The 24102-nt window shown below is 40.7% G+C and overlaps 1 long non-coding RNA gene across 1 annotated transcript in view; it reads right to left on the bottom strand.

Annotated features, from left to right (window-relative positions):
* The window catches only part of LOC122800001, a 65275-nt gene extending 55466 nt beyond the window's left edge, over nt 1-9809 (bottom strand). The window contains exon 1 of the long non-coding RNA XR_006364519.1: nt 9318-9809. This is a non-coding gene — a long non-coding RNA (uncharacterized LOC122800001). The remainder of the gene's footprint in view (nt 1-9317) is intronic.
* Between the last annotated feature and the right edge of the window lie 14293 nt (nt 9810-24102).

The following is a 24102-nucleotide window of genomic DNA, read 5'->3' as shown; positions in this document are numbered from 1 at the left end:
GGAATACTGCAACCTGTGTGTGGAAGGACAGTCATCATTACAAACTTTAAAAATAGTTGCATGGTGCTGCAAACCCCTGCATCTATAAGAAGTGAAGAGATGTGCCCTCCACACACTTTCAGATTTTTGTAACTTCAAGTCTGCATTATCTGGAAATAAAGACATATTTTATTTTGTCTTTATCTCTTAAGTCATGTAATGTCAGATTAGTACCAAACAGTGCAGATGTGGAGAGCACATCTCCCTCCCCTTCCCTCATGGGAGTTTCAGTGTACAAGTGATCCATCTCCATCCAACATACAGAGTACTTATACTTGTTTAAGGGAACTATCTTTTGGTGTCAACCAGGGATGCCAGATTTCTTATGGGACAGGTAGGGACCCCCCCCCAAATAAAAAAGTAAGTCACGCTAAGTGAAGACCAAAAGCGGAACACCAGGCAGTTCTCCATTAAACAGAAGAAGCTCCGTTTTGCGATTTTTTTTGATTGGTTCATATACTGGCATACGGGCCAATCAAAAAAACAAAGAGGAGGCTGTTTCTCCAGGATTTTAACTGGCAATGCAGGACTCAGGATCGGGCTGCTAATCTCGGGATAGTTGCGCTCAAATAGTGATGTCTGGCACCCCTGGTGTCAACACTGCTCATATGCGATGCTACATTTCAGTGACACAATATAATACTTTGCAGTGATCGAGGATGTTTAAGTTTTTCTTGAAAGTGAATTTTGGTCGTGCGCCTATGGACGCACTTTCAAGAAAAACTTAAACATGAAAAGCTTATTGGAACAGGGGAGTAGTTATAACAACAACACTAATAAAAGTTTTATTCAGACCAGAAGCACTTGTTCTTGCAACAATTGTAGACAATGCAGGTACATTAGTAATTCATCCTCGGTCAAAAGAAAAAAAACCTTTTGGTCAAAGGGCTATTTCACTTGTAATAGTAAGATGGTAGTGTACAATGCACAATGTGAATCATGCTCCAGTTATTATATTGGGAAGACCATTAGGTGTCTTAAAAGGAGGATTTACAAACACGTGTTGGCCATAAAGAAAAAAGAACAAACCAATGCTTTGGCAAGACATTCTATCACATGTAGTGATTTCAAAAAGTTCACTTTATTACAGATAGTGTTGGTCAGGACTTATACACTGGGGATTACAAAACACAGCTAGAGTGCAAGGAATCTTTGTGGCATATACATTTGGGTGCAGATCATGCACCAGGTTTAAATGATTACATCAATATCAAATGTTTTTTACAATATAAGTAACTATATTAGTTACGATTATAAAAATGTATATTTTTATAACATAACAATGTTTTATGAGTAATGAACAATATGTTTTTATGTTAAAGTGAATGAAAGCGCTAAGATTCTGTGTCTGTGCTTTTTGTATCTACAATTTGGGGCAGTCGTGATTGTTTCGTTTCACATAAGCAGTTATTGGTTTAGAGTTTTGAGTTTGTTGGTTATGTCCTATAAGACTTTACAATTTGGAAAGAGCAGGTGACGTTTTATTTCCATGTAGAGTCATGAATGTCAGTGGTGTAACAGGTAGCACACTTGCCTTTGGTCTAGAAGGCTGTGGGTTCTATTCCCAAACTAGGTAGATTCATTGCTGACACTGCAGTGCAGCATAATTCCCATTTTCTAGAATATGCTCCCCATCCATTTGAAGCATAGTTTCGCCCTATCTCTACTTAAGCGCAACTTTAGACTAGTAATCGGAAATTCACCCCTTGCCTGGTGCCTACAACTCTGATGGACAGAGGGAGTCAGTAAATCACTACCTACATAAAACAAATTTGTGGGTCACATTTAAGTTGCACAGCTAAGCTTATAAGGGCCCTAGTGGTTGTTAGCTTAGTATACACCTAAGAACCTATTAGACAGTAACATCCACTAGTGCTAATCTTTCCCAAGTTAAATATTGTCAGCATATACGTTGAGATGAATGCAGAAAGCACTAAAATTTCAAATAAGCCATGCATTTCCAGTCTTTTTCTACACTAAAAAAGTGTCAGTAAACTTCCTAGCAGCATTTGTCTTTAGAATAGGGCCGGACGGGTCTCTGCTTCGGTAATGCACTGGTGGTGATTTACCTTTTGGCATGAAGAAGTCTTCCTCTGAATACTTCCAAAATGACATGACCAAGATGGACCTTAAAACCTGCACCAGTGACACTGCTGTTGATTAGAAGGTCACTGCTGGACCAGCACCAGCCATGTAGGTTTTTATAGTACCAAAGTCTTCTCAGGCTACATGGTAAGCAAGTGAAGGTGTGCAGAGTAAGATGAAATTTGAAACACACAAATAAAAGGCTTTCAACTTTCTCTTTTATGGCTTAGAAATGATCATCCATACCAGAGTCAAACAAGGGCCTCCAAAAAAGGGGCATCCATAAACATCAGCTTGATGCCCTCAGAGAAAGATTTTAGGTGTGGTCAGGAGTGCTGACAATAGCGATGCTGGATCAAACCACTCAAGCTGCACCATAGACACAGCTGTATTCTAACCCAAATCTGTACGGGATATGAAAGGCTTGCACATATGGGGCAGTATTTCTTTTTAATGTAGCAGTCTACATTTTCTGGTCAAATCCAAGAATCTCAGCTCATAATCAAATGGATTCTGGACAAACCAAACATTTTGTCTTTCTGAAAATAGGGATCATGTTCCCAATTAACCACCAACAGATCTTTAACATTCTTCCTTATGGGGAATCTACTCAAAAGGTTTGTAAAAGGTCTACTTGCTGTAGCTTTTTCTGGTGGGGAGGAACTGCTTCAGAGCCAACCCTCTTTCTTCTGTATTACCGTATATATTTTGTTGTACTTTGGCTCACCACAGTCCTTCATTCTCATCTTGAAGTTCTGATTCAATATGGTAAGAGATCTGGCAAAACACTTCTTGGAGCAGGGTCTTTTCTGCCCCAATTCCTAAGATGAGCACAGGGGGTCTTATAGAAGGATCTAGGGTCTGAGAAAGATACACTGACAGAATGATGAACTAAACGCCTGACCACATGCCCAGAGCAGGAACCTAGCCCGGCTGCAAAGGAAGGGAACATATGAATGAGTAATGGAGTACCAAAAGTTGTAACTCTGAAAAAGGAGCAATGGTCTGCTAAGTAATGAAAATATGGGGCTGGTACACCATAGTCTGGAGCTGCTTGTGAGGAACTTGGTCCAGCAATGACCAATACTGAGAATGAAACATAGTGAACTGTAATGCTGGCATTGCCAGACTATGCTACTATGGAAAAGCCAACACCTAAGAGCCTGATGTTTGAGTGGACATCAGCTGACCCAACATTAATGTATCTAACTAAGAATGTTAATCTAGGTTAGACCAATGCCTGATGACCAGGTGCCAATAGGTTCAGCATCTAGGAAGTTAGCAACAGACAGAATAACTGACATCTGTTGAATCAGATAAGGGCATCTTTCATCTTTGTGCCCAGCAAAAGACCCATTCAGATCTGTAAAGGGGAAAACTTGACCCAGTAATACACAATCCAACAACAAAAGGCATATGTGTCTGTATAAAGGAAACATGAGGCGATGTGATGGCAGCTGCCAACTTTCATAATCAACTGGAGGGAACTCTGTGTCAAAGTCATCCAAACAGATGAAGGAGAGGAAAAATCCAAGACTTGTGGTGTCCTATACTGAAGGCACACTGAAGATGTACCTTGAAACAAAAAAAAGGGTAGTTCTGATGATGCCTGGATGTTGGATACCACCAACACGACCTGGTCCATACCCTGCTGCTGACCATGACCACTGTGAGAATATAGGTAGGAGACAGACATCAAGCGATGATGAATCGTAACCAGAATGTTAGTGGACAAGGAAAATACAGTTTTTGTCTCTTCTTGCATCCATAAGAGGCTACTTCCGTACCACTTATTGAGTGCAAACTAAATAAGGAACCAATTCACCAAATACAACTCAATGAGGTGTGTGAGCTATCTAAGTGGATGTGCTTGCTGCAGGATCGCATCTTTATAAAAGTCAGTGTTGAACAGTTCCTGCACTTCAAAATAGAAGAAAAAACACAAATGCAGCTGGTAGCAACAAAACAAGGAATATTTTAATTAGCTGGCTGTGTCTACCTGATAAGCAAGTTCTCTATGCATATGGAAGAAAAAATGGAAGGTTTCAGAAGGGATGTTACAGAATGCAAAGCTGGCAAGTGCAACCTAGCCGAGAAAAACTTGGGATGAGGCATATGTCCTGCAGGCAGAGCATTCGGTATTGAATCAATGCTTACTTACTGAGATGTAGCACATAAAATTCTTGGATGTTATATACTTAAAAGATCTGGATATCACTTCTTTAGTTATGCTTTAATTACATGTAAATTTGTCTGGACATTTACTTCCCATTTCTCTACTACAGTAATTTTGCTTTTGAAAACTGGATCCTTTAAAGCACCCAACACATTGCAAACAAAAAAAAAGTTCATACACACAGACATGACGATAGTATATCTCCATCATGCCTTTTTTGTTTTGTTTTTCAGTACATGGGGTCACTGCTGCAAGTGAAGCTGCATAACACTGTTGTAAAAGAAGCAACACAGGAGAAGTAAAGGGAATAATTAAATAAAATGTATTCTGTCTCAACAAACTCTCATGTTCCCTGATAAGGAGAAACAAACATCAGGATCACTGTTCTTGAAACAGCTCTTATTTAGGCAGTGCATGGATGCAGTTTGGTTCAGTAAGGAAGAGATAATCTCTTCCTACTACTTCTTAAAATTCCTGCGGGTCATATCATAAGTAACTTTCACTACTCCTCCACTCCTTGCACATTTTGTGAGCTCAGTATAAGAACTGGGACCATTTCTATAATTTACATTTTTATTAGTGTTGTGAAGAACTAAACACCAATATGGCCTTACTTTAACTTTGATATTACTTACTTGTTGAAACAAGATTTAAAAAGTTGGCTTTTCAAGTGAGTTTGTATGTTTTTTACCTTGCAGATTTCATTCTATTCAATTTGTTTTTCACAGTAATGCCTCTTCCAAAAACACAACTGTACTTAAATAGTGGACTTCACCTCACAACACAGGCAAAAACAATTCTGATATGGATGCTGTTGTGTTGGCACATATTTTTGTAAAGTTGGTAAAAATAATAATCTACCACAGGTTTTATGCACAGAAATTACAGTTTTATGAGGGCACTCCCCATAAGTGTGTCAGCCAGAAAGACTACTGCTATAGGACATCTATAATACGAATACGACAAAGTTGGAGGTGGTTATCAGTCTTCAAGCCAAATCTTGAAAGCAGTCACACTGTGAAGCAGAAGTCTACTGTTAATGGTATGGCTATAAGCAGAAGGAAGACTGTAAAAGGACGTGTAACCCATGTTCAGTCTTCTCTGGTGACTTTCTATGTGCAGTGAGTGTGTTAGCAGCAAATCTTACTGCATACTGTTCTAAAGGACTAAATTATCTAGAGTGTACCCCACACTCAGAATTCTAGAGTAAACATACACATTACATCTTTAAGAACTATCCTTCTAGTTGAAAAACTACGGTTACGCTCAGTTCTGTCACAGCACTGCTGTATGCTCACTGTAATGGTTATTCACAATGAAAGGGAGCATACTAAGCAGGGTAATGCCGAAACCCAGCTATTAGTGGGTGCCCTATATAACTTTACTTGTGTAAGACTGAGGTGGCAAACACAGAAGATACAGTTGGCTGTCCATGCAGCAGATGGAAATATAATTTCAGCAGAGCCATTCCATAATGAAACTGCAAACGTATTAGCTGAGATGAGCAAACAGGACTGTCTTTGCCACTGAAGCTCTAAGGATGAGATCTGTTCTTTCTAATTTTGCCTCTAGAAACCTCCTGGAGTGAATGACAGCAAAGCAAAGGAACAAATAAGTTCTTAGTTGTACTTGTCTTAATGCACTGATTGCAGGGGTACGTGGATCAGTGGTCTGATGCAGAATTTGGGGAACTGGTATTTTGTTTGGGACAAGAAAAGATCTTCCTTTGGGCAGTCCTGCTACTTTACAGTGGCTAATATGTTGGCCTTTTCCAACGCCAATTCTGGTGGTGCCGACATGTTCCTGTTCATGAAATCTGTCAAGGTGGGTTGTTGGATGTGTAAGTAAAATCCCTAAATCTTCAAGTTCAGTTTTCCTGATAGCTCCCAAACAATCATGGTTAATTTTCTTACCAGACAGAAATAAGTTCACTTTTTTTGCTGACATACAATATCAGTGGAGTGTTGACCATAACTACAGGCACTGTCCCCAGCTTCATATCTCACTGGAATGTCAGCAGTGTACGGTGGGTAGCCATCACTCCTTTCAAGCCTTAAACTCTAAGATGCTGATACTGCAGCCATAATTTGATACAGTGTCTGACCTTGCTGTGAGGAAGAAATGGGAGCTCCAGGTTTCAAGAGACTTTGTTGTGCTGCCACAGACATTCCTCAACAATTTCTGGGATCAACGAAAGGGTACATTCCAAAGGTTATTTATTCTGGCTGCAAAAGCTTTCTGGGTACCACTGTATATCATATTTATTTTATTTGTATTTGTTTATTAAGAAAGTCCAACTTGGCTGACAGCCCTTTTTCAGCACAGACCTACGGAGAATAGCTTGACATACAGTACATTAAAGAAAACTGTGATGTGAAAAATACATGCAACATGGCAGCGGAGGTAATCAGAACACAGGATGACTTGCAACCTCAGGCTTAGAAAAATAGTCTGCTTTGAGATGAGATGTGAAGTCCTTCATAGGCTCTACACCTTCCTATAGATGTGAGACTCTGCAGTATTCTGCATCAAGGATTGCACCCTAGGAGTCTGTTTTATTGTAGATGGGTTACAATGGATTTTCGGATGTTCAGTGAGATTCCTAGGCTCTGCAAGCACTAAAATGTTATACTCGGAGCCTACTGGAGCTCTAAGACTAAACTGACATGATCAAGCTATAGTCCAGATAAGGAGAACTATGCACTACTTTCAGTAAGTGTTCTGGCACTACAGTCATGCACTTGGTTAACACCCTGGCTGGAATCACCAGGCCAAATAGCAAGAAGAAGTGATAATGGGACCCCCCCCCAACCCTGAATATGGGAAAGATCCACTTGAAGCAGATGAAGAGTACAAAAACACAGCGATCGTTTATGTCTAAGGTACTTAAGAAGGAATCCTTTTTCAAGAGGGGTAGCAAGGCCTGTAGTCTTAACTGCCACCAATTTAAGCTTTAAAGATCTAAAAAGGGTCTTCAAACACCATTTCTTTTTTGTAACAAGTAGTAACCATGAATAGTAATAGGAATTCTGACAAACTGAGCTGCACTCCAGAAATTATTTTATTACTGTTACAGCATACTGTACTAAGCAAATTCTGTCACAGTACCAGTGGATATGATTTTTACTCAACTGACCAAGGTCAAAAAAGCAACTTATAGTACTGTTTCTTTAAATTATTGGCTCCTCTACAGCATTTAAATTATCAGCATGTAAGTCATGTGGTCTTGTTTCTTGTGTAAGAATGCACAGTTAAATACTAAAGCTATGGAGCTGACAGCATACCACTTCATGTCATACTGAGATGGCTGGAATCCCAGTCAGGCTGTTCCTACCTAAGGATTTGTTGAGGATATTATTTATTTACACTATTGGGAAAGGGGTGTATATAGAATCAAGTTTGCCTCCTAAGCTCAAATTTCGAAGCAGCAGTCCTAGTGCAAGCATCCTCCAATTCATAATCCCACTTACACTGTGCTTGCTCACCTTTCTACAACCTGAGATGACATTCAAATGTTACCCCGGTGGAGACATCACAATTAACCTGTGTCAATAGCAGTTTTAAGTCTGATCCTCTCATCCTAGGTACAATATCACTTGTGTTTTGTGGCACAAGTACAGATGTTTTTGACAACAGATTTAAGATACTGCGATCCCTGCCACTAATTAGTCCCAAAGGCCTACCACATCAGACTATTTCGCTAGTTCAGCTACTTGGCTCTTCTGTCTGTTCTGGTGTTGCTCTTGCATTCGGGAAAATTTATCAGGACTTTTAAGGGTTCAGTAGCTGTGAATTTTGTTCAAAAGAGGCACAGCAGAATGTGCACAAAGGTCTCATTGGTATGGGGAATGGTTTAGATCCTTGACTGCATAATTCATTAAATTTCTTCACACCTTTTCAGACGGGGAAGACATATCTGCCACTCTGTACTTAAAATGCTCTATCATATGATTAGTACATCTCCAAAGAACAGATCCTCATGTGGAAAGCCCAAGCATAAAGAATAATCATCATCAGTACTGAATCCAACAAAAAGACTGTGATCTATGTATGCCAAGCCCTCTTCATGCTCGTCCAAATCTGAAAGAGTCGTCCAAAGTAGTGGGAGTACTGCTTTTCTTTTTCTTTCACTACCCCTGACAAAAGAGATCCCGGATTCATGGCCAAAGCTGCTTCTGCAGTACTGCAAAATACTCCTTAGTAAATCTCCTATAAGCAAACTGTAAGGAAAAAACAGTAAGGTGCCCCAGATAGCAGGAGTCTGAATACACAAGCAACCAGGCTTTGGACATCTACTTAACTGTCTTCCTCCTAAAAATAAGGTAAAGTCTACCTTTTGATACGGGACAGACTTGTGCACCTCAGATGGGTCTAAAAATATCAATTAAATGTGCTGCTTCAAAGGGAAGGAGGATACGAGCCTAATGACTCATTGAAGTCTTAGCACTGGCCCTGTCCTGCTTAAGTCCTACTGTAGATAACTGGCAAAAGACACCAAGTTGGCAAGAACTCATCTGAAACACTATAAACTCAAATATATGGCCTGTGCTTCAGACATCAATATTGCTGCTATTTGTAAAAGTAAAAGCTTCAGAAAGATCAGTCTCTCCACAAGACGCTCTCTAAAAATAACTTAGCCTGATGGAGTCACAGACACTGAACTGGGACAGTGACAGGATGCACCACACTTTTCCTGGCCACAGGGAAAGTAGGCTTATGTAGGATAAAATGGGTGGCCCTATTTGTTGCCAGCAAAAGCCTCTGAGGACATCATCTTAAGTGTTCACAAATTTCTATTTCTTCTGCAAATTCTGGGAGACTCCCCAGTTGTTCCCCTTTTTAGTGGAAGACAGCAAAAGAAGTCTAGAGTTGTATGAAGGTTACTCCAAATTACTAGCAGTGGGGCCTTCACTGCCAGTGCTAGTGATGAATGATGATCGGTAACTATCTTAAGAATCTTAGCTCACTTGGGAAGGGTGCGTTTCTTAAACATAGTGCAACACTTGTATGTACCTACCATGCAATCTTCTTCCAAGAAGGAAAGGAAAACAGGTATGGCAAACATTAAGATGAATACGCCTCTTGCAACAACTGCTGGTATCTTTTTGCACGGCTACAATTAGACAATGGGAGAAAATCTCATAAATTACTAAGCCAAATAACAAAGCTGTTAAGCAATCAAAGTGATATATGAGAAAAAAGCCATAATTGAACTACTTGTGTTTCAGATCAGCTAGGAAAAAGACCAATGATCTAATGAAGCATGACAGGTAACTGTTCACTTGCGCAGCTAAAAAGACCTGAAGATGGCATGTGTTACACTCTCCTTTACAGCTTGGCTTCCTGCTCACAGCCACTGCATTAGGCTACGCATTACCTACAGACATGCGACTGCTTTCAAGGTCTGATTGGAAGACTAACATCTGCTGCAGCTTTATCCCATTCATCTGCGAATGTCCCGCAGTAATGATCCTTGTGATGAACATCTTTGGATAAGTCCTTCTGCATGCAAAGCTAAAGATGCATTAAAAAGAAAAAATAAAGGAAAATTATCTTTACTATTCTTGATACATTAGATGCCAAGCGTGTCAGCAGCACTTAGGTTAAAAGAACTGCATGCAGCACTAAAACGTTACTATTCAAACTTCATGAAGAAAATTAACCTGTATATATACAACAGAGCAGGAAAAAGGCTGTTTTTAGCAGGGCACACAATTTTTCTGTGCACATACTTCACTGCCAGTTGTAAGCAAAGGTTACTTACTTAAAAAAACAGTGAGTGGTCCCCATGTCTACAGCAGACACTTCAACCACCTCAAACTCACTGAAGACCAAGTTGTAAATTCTAAATGTACAAATGCTACTACTTCTAAAAACACAACTTTTTTAGTTTCCTTCTACAAATGTATGATCTCAGTTCAGCTGCTTAACAAAAAGTCTCAGTTTTATAAGAAACCGCAATGTAAATATCAAATTCTGTTAACTATAATTTCCTTGATCTTATGGAAGTTTTATTTTTTTTTCTATTTATTTACTAACTAGGTAGGTGCACTTATAAGAAACAAGCTTCATCTCCAATCTCTGCCAAAAGGTGCAGTTACACAAATATAAAACATGACAGACTCTCAATATGTGACATAAAGAAGCGGGGTAGTACAAAGGTGTTAGCCCTCAACAGGAGTAGCATATTACAAAAGCAATTACAGATATGGAGAGTGGGTAAAAGGAACATTTGCTCCTCCGCTGTTTGCCTAATCTTATTCTGGCACCTGCTGTTACCCCTCAGCTGTTTGCCTGATCTTACTCCGACACATGCTGACTTTTGGAACACACCACTAAGTCTGCTCAGCAACCTTTTCTCACAGCATCCTTACTGTTATAACAGCAACCTCCAACCCCCAATTCTTTTTCCTGACGCACACATGAAAGAGCACAGAAACTAGACCTCAGCATCTGAACTGCTCTTTGTAACTGTTATGTATGTATTCGTGTTAAAATCCAAGGACTATAATCTGTATTTTCAGAAAGAAAAGTTGTGTAAGTAAACTTAACATAACAGTAGATGTTTGAATGAGCACTGCTGCAGTAGCTCTACCTATATGGATAGATTACCCTAGCATACTATATTTGGGAGCAGTAAGGGGAAGGGTCCAGGAGCCCTGGAGAGCAGTCCTAGCAAAGCCTGACCTAGATCTAGAGAAGGAATCAAGTTTGTAATGCCTTGGAAATGTATGTATAGAAAACCACGTTGCTGCCTCTAGAATACTTCTCAAAACCAAACCTTTCCAAAAACCCGGAGATGAAGACAAGGTCCTGGTAGAGTGGGCATTGACCCTGCCTGGAACAGTTTTATTATGGTGAGTATGACAAAAGATAATAGCCTGAAATAATCATTTGGAAATAGTCTGTTTTGACATAGGGTGTCCCTTTTTCCTACCTTCAAAAGAAATGAACAACTGATCTGAAGATCTGAAAGATTTAGTTCTGTCAAGACAGTACCCGAGTTGTCTGTGGACATCCAAGGTACGGAGTATCCCTCATTTTTAGGTTCAGGAAAAAAAAGGAGGAGATGGATGCACTGGCTTAATGTAAACTTAGATACCACTTTAGCTATAAAATAGGGATTAGTTTTCAAAAAACCCAGTCCCTGTGAAAATGAGAAAGGATTGACTCACCATAAGAGCTTGCAACTCAAATATTCTTCTTGCAGAGGCCAGTGCAATCAGTAAAAAGTACAGTTGTGTACACTTACCATAAATGTAGATGTTCGAGTGTATTCACTGCTGCAGTCATTACATTTGGGGTAATCTGCTGGCAGGTTGCCCTCAGTCAGCCTGAATAACAAAGTCTTGGGTCCTGCGTCGGTTGCTGTCTCCTCTTCCATGACGTCAGGGGTATAAAACATGCAGCCGACGCCATTTTATTCAGTTTTTTTTGCCCTAGATGTCAGGTGCCCCCCAAAATGGGGAGCAAAATTATATATATACAAAAATAAGCAGTAAATATAAATAAATGTACCTTTAGAAACATAAACTTTACCTTCATATAAAAGCAAATACACCACAAAGGCTTTTGTGTATAGTGAAGGAAAGAAAAGATATAGAAAGGGGGATGGCGGGTGGGTAACCCGGACTGCAACAGTGAATACACTCGAACATCTACATTTATGGTAAGTGTACACAACTGTACTATGTTTTTCGTGTTTCACTGTTGCAGCCATTACATTTAGGTAGAATCCCAAAGCTATGGATGGGAGGATGGAACTAAACAGCATTAGGAGCGGCTATAAGGCCCTGCAAAACTGCAGTGGCAAAGCCTGCCCTGGATTTGGAGAAGAGAGGCAAATGATAATGCTTTGTGAAGGTATGAACAGAGCTCCAAGTAGCAGCTTCTAGAATGTCTTTGGTTGGAACCCCTCTGAGAAAAGCTGCTGAAGTAGAGGCATCCCTGGTGGAATGTGATCTGATCCCCTTGGGCACAGGTTTACCATGGTGCAAGTAGCAGAAACTAATGCAGTGGCTTATCCACTTGGAGATAGTCTGCTTTGAAATAGCCTTCCCCTCTGACCCTGCAGCAAATGCTACCAGTAGTTGCTCAGATTTTCTTAGAGATTTGGTCCTGTTTAGTTGTCTGTGTACATCCAATGAATGCAGAATCTGCTCCCCCTTGTTCTGCGGATTTAGGTAAAAAATTGTCAGGTGAATGGTCTGGTTAAGGGCCACACTGGATACCACCTTAGGCATAAAAGAAGGATTGGTCCTGAGGGCCACCCTGTTCGGGTAGAACATAATAAAAGGCTCCACTGCCATGAGAGCCTGTAGTTCTGAAACCCTTCTAGCCGAAGTGACTGCCAAGAGAAAAGCTGTTTTCCAAGACAGAAATTTTATATCTGCAGTAGCTGCTGGTTCAAAAGGAGGCAGGGTGAGTTTTTCCAGTACAAAATTCAGGTCCCATGCAGGAGTTGGTGATCTTCTGGGAGGCCTTAAATTTTTGGCCCCTCTAAGATACTGTTTAACCAGAGGATGAGAAAAGAGGGGAGGCTCTGTGATGTAATGAGCCAAGATAGCAGAGGCATGGATTTTTACTGAAGAAAAGGATAGGCCCTTGTCAAGCATCTCAGTCAAATATTGTAAAATCTGAGGAATATTGGGCTTTGCTGTGTCTGTTCCTTGTGCTTGGTTCCAAGCACAGAATCTCTTCCATTTATCAGCATAAGATTTTCTAGTACTAGGCCTTCTGGCTTCTAAAATGACATCCATCACAGATTTACTGAGAGGTGTTGTTTGAATAATTAGTTGATCAGCCATGCTGCAAGATTCAAAGTTTGGAGGTGAGTGTGCAGAATTTGATAGTTCTACTGAGACAGTAGATGAGGTATTTGATGCAAGTACCATGGAGGAAGCTGAGACATATTCCTTAGTACTGGGTACCAGTGCTGGCGAGGCCAGTCCGGAGCCACTAGGATCATTTTTGTTTTTTCATGTCTGGCTTTTAGTAAGACCTTGGAGAGTTGAGGCAGAGGGGGAAAGGCATAGACTGATAGGTTTCTCTAGCTGAAGGACAGGGCATCCACTTTCCATGCTTTTTTGTGATGAGTTCTTGTGCAGAATTTGTCCAACTGATAATTTTGGGGAGAGGCAAACAGATCTATGTCTGGGCTCCACCATTTCTGTGTTAACATTCTGAAGATTTGTGGATCCAGTTTCCATTCGTGCAGGTCCATAAGATTTCTGCTTAGGTCATCTACCAAGAGTACTTTGCTTTCCTGGCAGGAATTGAGCTTGAAGATGTATTTGGTAGGTCAAGGCTATGTTCCACAAGGTTATGGCTAGTCTGCAAAGGGGGTAGGAATGTGTACCCCCTGCTTGTTTACCACATAACTGTGGTGTTGTCCATCTTTATCAGTAGTTGTCCTGGATGAAGTAAGTCCTTGAAGGCTGTCAGAGCATTCTGAACAGCTAGCACCTCTTTCTGGTTGATATGCAGATGCATTTGGTTTGGGCTCCATTTGCCCTGAACGCATCTCCCTGCCAGGTGGGCCCCCCAAGCATAGTCTGATGCATCTGTAGTTAGGGTTTGGGTGGCAGTGAATGACAGTCCCTTGTTTTGGTGACTTGTCTCTGCCCACCAAAGAAACTTCTGTTGTAAACAGGGAATGAGAGGAATCAATGTTTCCAGACTGTGACAATGTTGACTCCATAAACTTTTTAGGTACCATTGAAGTTTCCTCATATGCAGTCTTGCATATGGAATTAGTAGAATGCAGGATGCCATGAACTCCAAAGCCTGCAGAATTTGTCTTGCAGATAATTGGGTTTCTGTTGCATTTGTTTGAAATAGGTTGTCAGTTGCCTTTGTTTGTCTGGCATGAGGTAAGCCATCTGGGCGGTTGTCTTCAAGCTTGCACCCAGGAATGTAATCATTTGAGTGGGTACCAGTTGTGGTTTCTTTTCATTTATGGTGTACCCTAGGCATGCTAGAAGCCTTTTTACAAACGCCAGATGTTGAAGAAGAGTGTCCTTGTCCTCCGCTTGAATGAGACAGCCGTCCAGATAAGGATAAATTTGAATGCTTCTTTGTCTGCAGAATGCAATTACTGGTGCCAGGCACTTTGTAAAGACCCTGGACGCAGTAGATAAGCCAAAGGGCAATGCAGAAAACCTGCTTTGAAGTGGAGGCATCTTCTGCATGATTCCCTTTTTGGGATATGCAGGTATGCCTCTTTTAAGTCTAGAGTTACTAACCAAGCATTCCTGCCTAGCATAGGCAGTAGCTGTTGTAAAGTCAGCATTTTGAATTTTGGAATGTCCAGGAACGTGTTCAAAATTGATAAGTCCAGTATTGGATGCCATGAATTGTCTTTTCTGGGTCCCAGGAAAAGTCTTGAATAAAAACCTTGTCCTTTTTTCCTTTTCTGGTACCGGTTGAATAGCCCCCATATCCATGAGGGACATGACTTGTTTCTGGGCCTCCACTAACTGGATTTGTGGCAGGTCATCCATTTGGAATTGGCAAAGTATGGAAATGAAATCTGTACCCCTGGGATACTATGTTTAATACCCACTTGTCCTAGGTAATTAACTGTCAATTTTGAGCATGAAGTGCTAGTTTTCCCCCCAAGGGGGCTGCCAAAAGATAAGTGCTTGGTGATGGTAGAGAAAAGTCATTGAGACTGCTTACTGTAGGGTTGTGCTTTGTTTCCTCCAGATTTGGAGGTGGAGGCACCCCACTGCTTTGACCTGTAAGAACCCTGTGATTGGTATCTGGAGCCTTTTGAGCACCTGGATTTGCCCTGAGTGGCTCTGTTGGACACAGGAAAGGACCAATTTTTAGTAGGCCAGTGTCTACTGAACCTGGGTGGCTGCACTTACAAAAAATCTTTTACAGTTTGCATAGATTTAGTTTTGTCTTCCATTTTCCTTAAAACCTCTTCTGCCTTATTACCAAACAGAGTATCATGCTGCAAAGGGGCATCCAAAAATTTAGCTTTAACATGATCGGGCAGATTTTGCTCCTTGAGCCAGGCATGCCTTCTAATCACAGATCCAGTGACTGCGGCCCTACAAGTGGCCTCCAAGGAATCAAAACCACATTGCAAAGTATGCTTTCCAACTTGTTCTGCTGAATGCAATAATTCACGTAACTCTTTATTTTCCACACAATCAAAAATCAACATCATTTTCTGTTTTAGTAAGCCCATAACATGCATTTAAGCATATGAAACTGGCAGTTTAAAGCCGTGATTGCCAATGTTGCAGACATATAAACCTTCTTACCCCCATCTATCTAGCGCCCTGGAATCTCTAACAGAAGGGGTGGGATTCTTGGCTGTAGAGGCCTTTACACCCTTGGGACCCTGAGAAACAGTTTCAGGATCAGATGCAGGATTTCTGAAAAGACATTTGTGGGAATCAGGAACCCTGTAATATCTGTCTGGTTTACTAGTAGCAGGGAATCAGCAGCCATGCTTGATTCCGAGAACACATCAACAATGTTTAAAGGAGGTATTGCCAAAGGCCTATGCTGAGGAAGAAGAAGGAAATCCCTAAGCCTCTTTTTTGATTCAGAGAAGTCCTGACTCTCCCAGTGAAAATGTTCTCTTAAAGTATGCAAAATCTCTCCAAAAGAGTAATCCTCAGGAGGCGATGTGGATGGGATGGATTTCTCTGCATCAGAATCCTCATAGGGTGGAACAGAAAATTCCTGACCAAAAGAAATGGAAACCTGATCTGAAGATTCATAATCAGTGCCTTGCCTAGGCCTCTTAGCAGGGGGTGGTTGGGAACCCCTGATCAAGGTAATTAAATCCTCAGCCATTTTGATCATCTGTTTTTTAGGCACAGGGGCCTAAGCACGTGGTTCATGTGTCAGTTTTTTAGACATGGAAGTTGTCTTTGACCTTGTTTTTGTTGCTGGCGTCGGTTTAATATAAAAATGTTGAGGCTTGAAAACACCCTCAGAAGCCGGTGTCTGCTCAGCGACTCCGGACCCATCTAAGGGAGAGACATCCACGGGTTCAATACTCTGAGAATCTCACGGCATACCGGACTCCGAATGGGTCTTGGAAGAGGCCTGCGACTCAAAAGTAGCGGGTATCAGGGGCTGCGAAAGCGCCTCACTCAGTACCGGCGACTGGCTTAGGAGAAGCTTTGTCGTCGGTTTTGGACCTCGACGGTCTGTCTCTTTTTCTTTGCATTTTTTGTAAACTAAAATATTTAGAAGCAAAAATATACCGATGCTTAATAGGCTTTGGTTAAATCTAGCACAAAACCGACAGCAAGGCACGTTGTGATCTGGACCTAAGCAAGGAATACAGTACAAATGAAAATCCTTATGATGTATTTGCTTGTCACAAGTAATGCAATTATTAACTTTTACTGACATCGGTAAGCAGCAAGAAAAAGTTTCCCCAACGGGGTACTTTGCTTTAGTTTGAAGACTTTGGTTCTGAAACTCGAATACGAAAATTTCAGGTGTCGGCCGACCGATACTTGCGAACTGCTTCTGCTTCGGGCACTGCGCGGCAAGAAAGGCTAAATAAAATGGCGTCGGCTGCATGTTTTATACCCCTGATGACCTGACGTCATGGAAGAGGAGACAGCAACTGACGCAGGACACAAGACATTGTTATTCAGGCCAGCTGAGGGCAACCTGCCAGCAGATTACCCCAAATGTAATTAATGCAACAGTGAAACATGAAGAACATCAGTTTTCCATTTTAAGAACCTCAATTCAGCCATATTATCTGGTTCAAATGAAGTACGTTTTTCAAACCACTGAAAACGTTAACTGACTATCTGTGAAAAAACATGACGAGTATCTGCTTGCTTCTCCAGTATTTAAGCTTATCAAGAATAATACCTTCCCTCCACTAGCTTCCGGACTATTCAGAGATGCACCAACACACAATGTCAGACATCTTAACAACCCATGTTCTTTCCTCTAAACCCCACCCCCCACCCCAAACTAGGCTTCACTGTACAGACCAGGATTTCTCAGTCCTTGGTCCCAAACTGTGGGAATCTCACTCTTTTCTTAAAGGTTATTCCTCTTACTCCATTTTAAAAAGGCATTTGTCATCCAAGCCTTCTTGCATGTAGTCCTGGAGCAGACTCCTAGCAGCTGATTGTTCAGAGAGGAGGCAAAAAGGCTTACTTGAGGAACTCCCCACAGATTGATCAAATTTTTGAAACCTTCTGATTGTTTCCATTTGTGAGGGTCTGCCCTTGTCCTGCTCAGCTTGTCTTCCTCACAGTTTTGCTCAAACAGAATATAGGATGCCTGTACAGTGAGATTGTGCTGTGAAGCTATATCCCAAGCTAATATGGCTAGTCTGCAAAGAGGGTATGACCTGTGTGACATCCGTGCACTGGCCCAGTAATCAAGGAGCCTCAATCTTTACCACAAGCACCAGTGAGGGGCATCCACACTGGGAGGATAACAAGTACACACAATAAAATACAATTTCCCTTAAGAGCACACAGAGATCACAGTCAGTCTGGGGCTGGTTTCTCCTATTCTCTCCAAATCCCCAATTAGACTCCCCACTGGCACAGCTATAGGGTTCAGATCTCAGCCGAGTAGTCAAGCCAAAACCTCCAGTACCCTCTCTGTCCAACCAGTGCTTCGTGTTTTTGCCCAAGTAGCTGACAAATACACTTTGAGAGTTGATTTATGTACAAACACACAGACACTCCTGGGGAAGGCTGGCACATGTTCTCCAGCTATGCCCCCTTCTACCCAGACTATACGGTAGTACCACCTGCCACCAAATACTCTTATCAGTTACTCTAAAGGCCCTCACCAAAGGGTGTCTAATTCTACTGTGCAATGTTACTGTTATCCAATTGGTAAGTGTGACTGAGACTAGAAGGCTATTTAGAAGTGGCCTATACATTATCACCAAATACATGCAAGTATTCTAAGAGCTTAAATTATCTCTACACAAAACAGCCACAGTTAAAAGGTTTAAATATATTTAATAATAAATAATAAGAGCACAAGGCACTACTTATCAATTCAACATAGTGATAATAGAGAGTTCAGAAATCACAGGAAAATACTTTAAAACAATATTGTAGGACAGTCTGACATAAATACAGAAAACAGCTTGACAAATCCGGCTATAATTCTCTCTCTAAGAGAAATACTAAGATCTAAATAAGTTTACTTACAGAGCAAGGCACAGTGCTGGTGAGTTGTTAACAGGTCAGAAGACAAATACAAAATGCTATCCTTACTTTCTGAGATAAATTGATAATACACATTACTGCTGAGTCATTTCAGATTACATCATTCTTGTTACGTCTGCTTAAGTTTCCCAGGCTCATAGAACTTAAAATTTAACATTTCTCTTTTGATCTGCACCTGTCAGAAAGCCACGGCAGTAAAAGACACTTTACATGTGAAACCCAATAATTTATCTATGAAAGAATATCTAGCTTCTGTCTCTGAGCTTGAGATCAAACACAGTGGTAAAATCCTTTACTTATCCACGTTTTTCTAGCAGGGTGCACTGTGATTAAATTTTTGAAGCTCAGAACATAACACAGTTTTCTTACATCTGTAAAACCAGCCTGTGGATCATATTAATATTTACAATGTCATAGAATTATTTATAAAATTCTATCTGGCTGGGCTGGCAGCCCCCTCAATTTTTCACAACCTGGTTCCCCGTTGCTTGATGATGTGCTACATGACTGTGGTACTGTCTGTAACAACCTGAAGAGGTCCAGGGGACCAAAGAAAATTCAGAAAGTTGAGTGACTTGATAAGGGCAAGCATCTATTTTATATTTATGTGCTTGCATAAGTCTCTGGTGACCCAGACCCCTTGCACTTTTATCTCTCCTAAAAATGCTACTCAAGCAAAGTCCAAGACATCTGTGGTGAATGGACTGCTTTGCAGCAGGGTGGAAGAAGGGACGACCTTAGTTTAGGGAAATTTGCATCTCCATCAAGTGATTTCTCTTCTGACTCAGCACTGGATTTGAAAAGACAAAGGATATTGGTAGTGGGACCAAAGAGATACCATTGTATCTGTCTCATGCGGAGTCTTGCAGGGGTATCATGAAACTCATAGATGCCATAAGACCACAAATCCTGAGGTAATTCTTCACAAAGACCAAAGTCTGAGTGGAAAACCCTAGAAACAGATCCAGATATAGATATAGATCTATTTTTTTTCCAATGAAAGAAAAGCTTTTTGAATTGAGATGTCTAGCTGATAGCCCAGTAACACAATCCTGGAAGGAGGAGTCAAAAAAGACTTTTGGATGTTCTCTTGGAATCCCAGCTTAGGTAAGAGATCTCTTACTAAAGTGAGAGATTTCTAACATTTTGAAAAAGACTCTGTGCAGATAAGCAAGTCATCTAAACATGGAAAAATGTAGATACCCTGTAACTTGCAATAAGCCATAGCTGCATCTAGACACTTTGTGATCACTCTTGGTGCAATGGCTAGACAAGATAACTGATAATGTGATCCAGATATAAAAAACCTTAAGAAATGCCTAAAGTCTGGAAGAATAGGGATATGATGATAAGCATCTTCTAAATCTTGTGTTAAAAAGAAACTTACATGAGGAAGAAGAGGTAAAGGCTTGTGAAGAGTCAGCATTTTGAACTCGGGCACTATCACAAACAAGTTTAGAAAAGAAATATCCAGAACTGATCTCCAAGCCTCTTCTTTCTTTGGCACTAAACTTTCCTTGAATAAAAACCTTTCCAACCTGGAAAGGAGGAACTGACTTTATCATTATGTGTTGAAGGACAGGTGGGAAAAAGTTATCTGATCTGGTGATAGAGGAATGACTCCCACTGTCATCTGTAACCTTAATGAATGATTTTCAGAACCCACCTGTCTGAAACTATCTGTTGCTAAAGAGAAAGGTGGAGATTTAGACTTTCCTGGAAAAGAAAAGGGACTGCCTGGGGGGGATGACAAGGTCCCTTAAACAGTCATTCTGACTTGTTGGATTGTCCTTGGTTTTAAGGGGTTCCTAAATTCTTTTCAGAACCCCCATGCCATTTCTTCTTAAGCATCTTTTTACCTGCATTTTGTCGAGACTGTTTATTTTATTTTTTGCTGAATCTGCAGGAAGGTTTAGAGAATCTCTTAGATAATTTGGAAGAGGAGGACTGAAAAATCTTCGAGATTCCTTGTATTAACTTACCCCTTTCATCGCACATTTTGATAATCTCTGCAGCAAAAGAATCCAAAACTAAATCTCTGTTGTAAGGAGAATTTAAAATCTAACTTTTCATATCATTTGGGAGGTTCTGAAAACACAACCAGGTAAACCTCTCAAAACAGTACCAGTTGCCATAACCCTGGAAGAAGTATCAGCTTAGTCAAACACGTATTGTAAACAGTAAGTTGCGACCTGTGAAACTGAAGAAACTTAATTATTTACGGGAAATTTTTTTTCTCACAGAAGAAACTGCAGACAAAATACTCCTCATGACAATTAGTCAAAATAAACTTTAGCACATGAGCCTGAAAATCCAAACTTCTGAAAAACAAAGTTGCAGAAGCATACACTTTTTTCCCCATACTCCAATAACCTTACCATCCTTGTCAAAAGAGTAGGATTGGTAATAACCAAATGTTTAATAGCAAGGGGCATCAACTACGGCTATAAATGCTGGATCAGGAAGAGTGTATAAAAACTTAAAAGACTGGGAAATTTTATACATCTCATCATCCTGTCTTTTTAGGAGCACAATGCTGTCAGGAAAACTGCAGGCAGTAACACAGACATCCTCAAGAGCTGAAAGAACTGGATGAATGGGTGCAGGTTCTGGCAATTAATTTGGCAACAGCTCATAATATTTTCTAAGTGACTAAATCCACAATGTTCTTCCACTAAAAAGAAAAACACTGGCACATTCTGGAATAGTCTCAGAGAAAAATAACCTCCCCCACAGGCCGAATCAGAAACTGAACTCTCCATTCAGTCTGATTCAGAAATCTGAAGAGAAAACCCTGTTCTGTCCCTTCATCTTCTTGTCCAGATTCAGAATCTTGAATCTCTTCAGGATAAGAAGTATCTTTATTTTACAAGACCACTTTATAAGAAGCATCAACAGCCTCAATTGAATCCTTAGCCAGACCTAGTAAATTATTCCTAAGGAAATTTGAGAAGTAAATACATACATCATTTTCTGTTTCTTTTTGACAGTAAAAATGGGACAAACTGTTATTAGTGGCTGCAGCAGCTTACTCATGGTTGGGCACAACATTCTGACTGAAGAGGGACCAACAAGAGTAGCTCTCCCTAGCCCACCGGGGGTAGCCCAACAGCCGCAGAGGATGTGGCTAACCTTCAGTCCATAGTGGCTGTAGGTGCTACACCAGAAGGATCCTGGGTAAATGATTAGTGGTCTGAGGAAGAAGATATGGCCATAGCAGAGTCGCCTACCTGCAGCTGAGGAAAACTGCTAGCTTGCTGTGGTGGCAAAGGCTGTTTAACTAACTTTTCGTTTTTGTAAAGAAGGACTGACCATGGGGCTGCTAGTTTATTCCATGGTCAAGCTGAAAATGGCACCTCTTTCCTGTGGAAAACAGTAGCAACAGCCAGTAAAAATCCAGTCTTAAAAAAACCTTTTTTTCCACATAAAAACCCAGCATAAAGCACTCTAAACCACTTTGTCAACCCCAAAAAGTAAAATAAACACAATTTCTCCACAAAAAATGGTTTTAAATTACTGTAAAACAACTTTTAAACTGCCAGGAAATGTGTGCTCCTATTTAAAAGTACACTTAAGTCTCACAGCAGTCCATTGAAACCAAACTCCTAGCTTAAAAATAACTTTTGTAAACAGGAAAGTACAATAAAAACAAACTTTTTTTTAATGTGGAAGGTTATTTCCCCAACAAGAACTTAGCTGCATGGCAAAGGAACACAACAAGCCGACAGCTGATCCTTAAAAGCCCACAGGAGTCCCTTCCTCAATGGCAGGAAAGCTCTGCAGGGCTTCGCACCCAAACCTGCCTTTTTAGTCACTTAGCTAGAGCTGGCTGACAATTTGGGTGTGGGGAACGTGCCCTGAAGCTTTAGAAGCTGGCTGTTATATCCTTGGCAGAATATAAAACATACAGGCAAGGCTGCTGCAGCAGTGATCAATATGATGAATATCTGCAAGTGCAAATGAGGTAGAATCCATTTATCCATACGCAACCCCATCTTTCCCCATGAGGTTAGGGTGCCACATCAACAATGACAACCACCTAGAGCCAAAGTTCACACTGCCTGGGAGAATATATACTAAAAATAACTCTGTGGTATCCCAGTGGTATCCCCCCTACTTCAAGGTGCAATATCTGTGTAGTTAGAATATAAAAGCAGCAGTGTGACTGATGCTACAACTTGGAAAATGTAACAAGTTTCACAATTATTTTAAAGCCCCATGCCCATCCTTACTAATGAGTGCTAACCCCGTCCCTGCACTTAATACCAACCCAACATTTACTTATAAACTTCCTTTCTGTAACACTACCACTTTTCAGACAAATTAGGTCTGAATGTTGTGGCAGGGTTTTGCTTTACAGAAAATGGAAACAGTTTTCTATTTGTGATCTTTTCTATTTGCAATATTTTGGGTTTTTGGTAATTTATTTGAAATATTTTCATTCACATGCAATTTGATATTTTTACATTTTGAACAATCATAACAAACACACACACACACACACAGTCCCATTTCTATACAGTAGAAGGTTTAGAATCCTCTGTGGGGGACGGGGACAGAGACAGAAAAAATGGCTACAGACAATGGTAGTCCCACTCATGGTTCTTCGTTTTGGATGTTTTAATGAAGAATGGCAAAGCTAAATCTCTGAGCAGTTTGTTGGTGGGAAATTGAGTGAAAACTTGATCAGAATTAGACAAACTCCTTGATAAACTAGACAGCCTTGTGGATAAAGTGATGAAGGCAATGGTAAGGTTACAAGCAGATAGAAACTGGCTTAAAACAATGAAATGGAAAAGATGACAGGAAAACAGCAACTGAATAAAGACTATACTTATGTGACAGTTCTCAGATATGCGGCATCCATAAACAGCATCAAGGCTAAAGAAGTTGACCTGGAGAAATGCTCTAGATGGGACAGAGTACGAGTAACTGGCCTGACTAAAGCCACTGATTGCAGTAGTTCAGTATCCTTTGTGACGTAAAAACACTGCTGGAAAAGTAAAAAAAATTTAGGCGTTAGTGTAGACAGGCCCAGAGATTGAGCAGACTATTAGCTGCTAATGAGAAAAGGGTTCCTACTTTTATGGCAGGAGGTTCTATGTTATAAGGATTCACAACAGCAGAGATGTAATGTGATCCTATCTCGCCTACATTCTGTACAGATGGGTTCGGAGCCGATCCTCGGCTCCGACTCGGCACGCTATACTATAGAACGAAGTCTCTTATTGGCTGAGCCACCTCATATCCCAGGATGCCCCACTACTGCTTCCCCAGATCTCGTTTGCCGCTTCTACAGCATAGACGTGGTCTCGGACTTGGATGAGCTAAGTGCCGCTTAATGATTATTTTTTCTGTCAGAATTTTCACTAAACTTAACCAAAAGCTGTTTTAACAGCTACTTATTGTTGTGTGACTGATTTTTCCAAAAGTTTGTGGTGAAATTGTGTTTTATTCGACGGTAAAGGTTCCCGTTTAAGTTAGAGGGGCCTTTGCCTAGTCCACGCGCCTTAGTTAGAGCTGTTTAACAGCTATTTTTTTGTGTGATTGTGTAGTTTCAGTATTTTCAGTATTTTTTGTGGTAAACTGTATTTTTTTCTTGCTGCTAAG

The sequence above is a fragment of the Protopterus annectens genome, chromosome 4.part0, assembly GCF_019279795.1.
Source record: "Protopterus annectens isolate FY-2018-M chromosome 4.part0, PAN1.0, whole genome shotgun sequence".
NCBI classification, from domain to species: domain Eukaryota; kingdom Metazoa; phylum Chordata; order Ceratodontiformes; family Protopteridae; genus Protopterus; species Protopterus annectens.
This window is presented reverse-complemented; position numbering and strand designations above follow the sequence as displayed.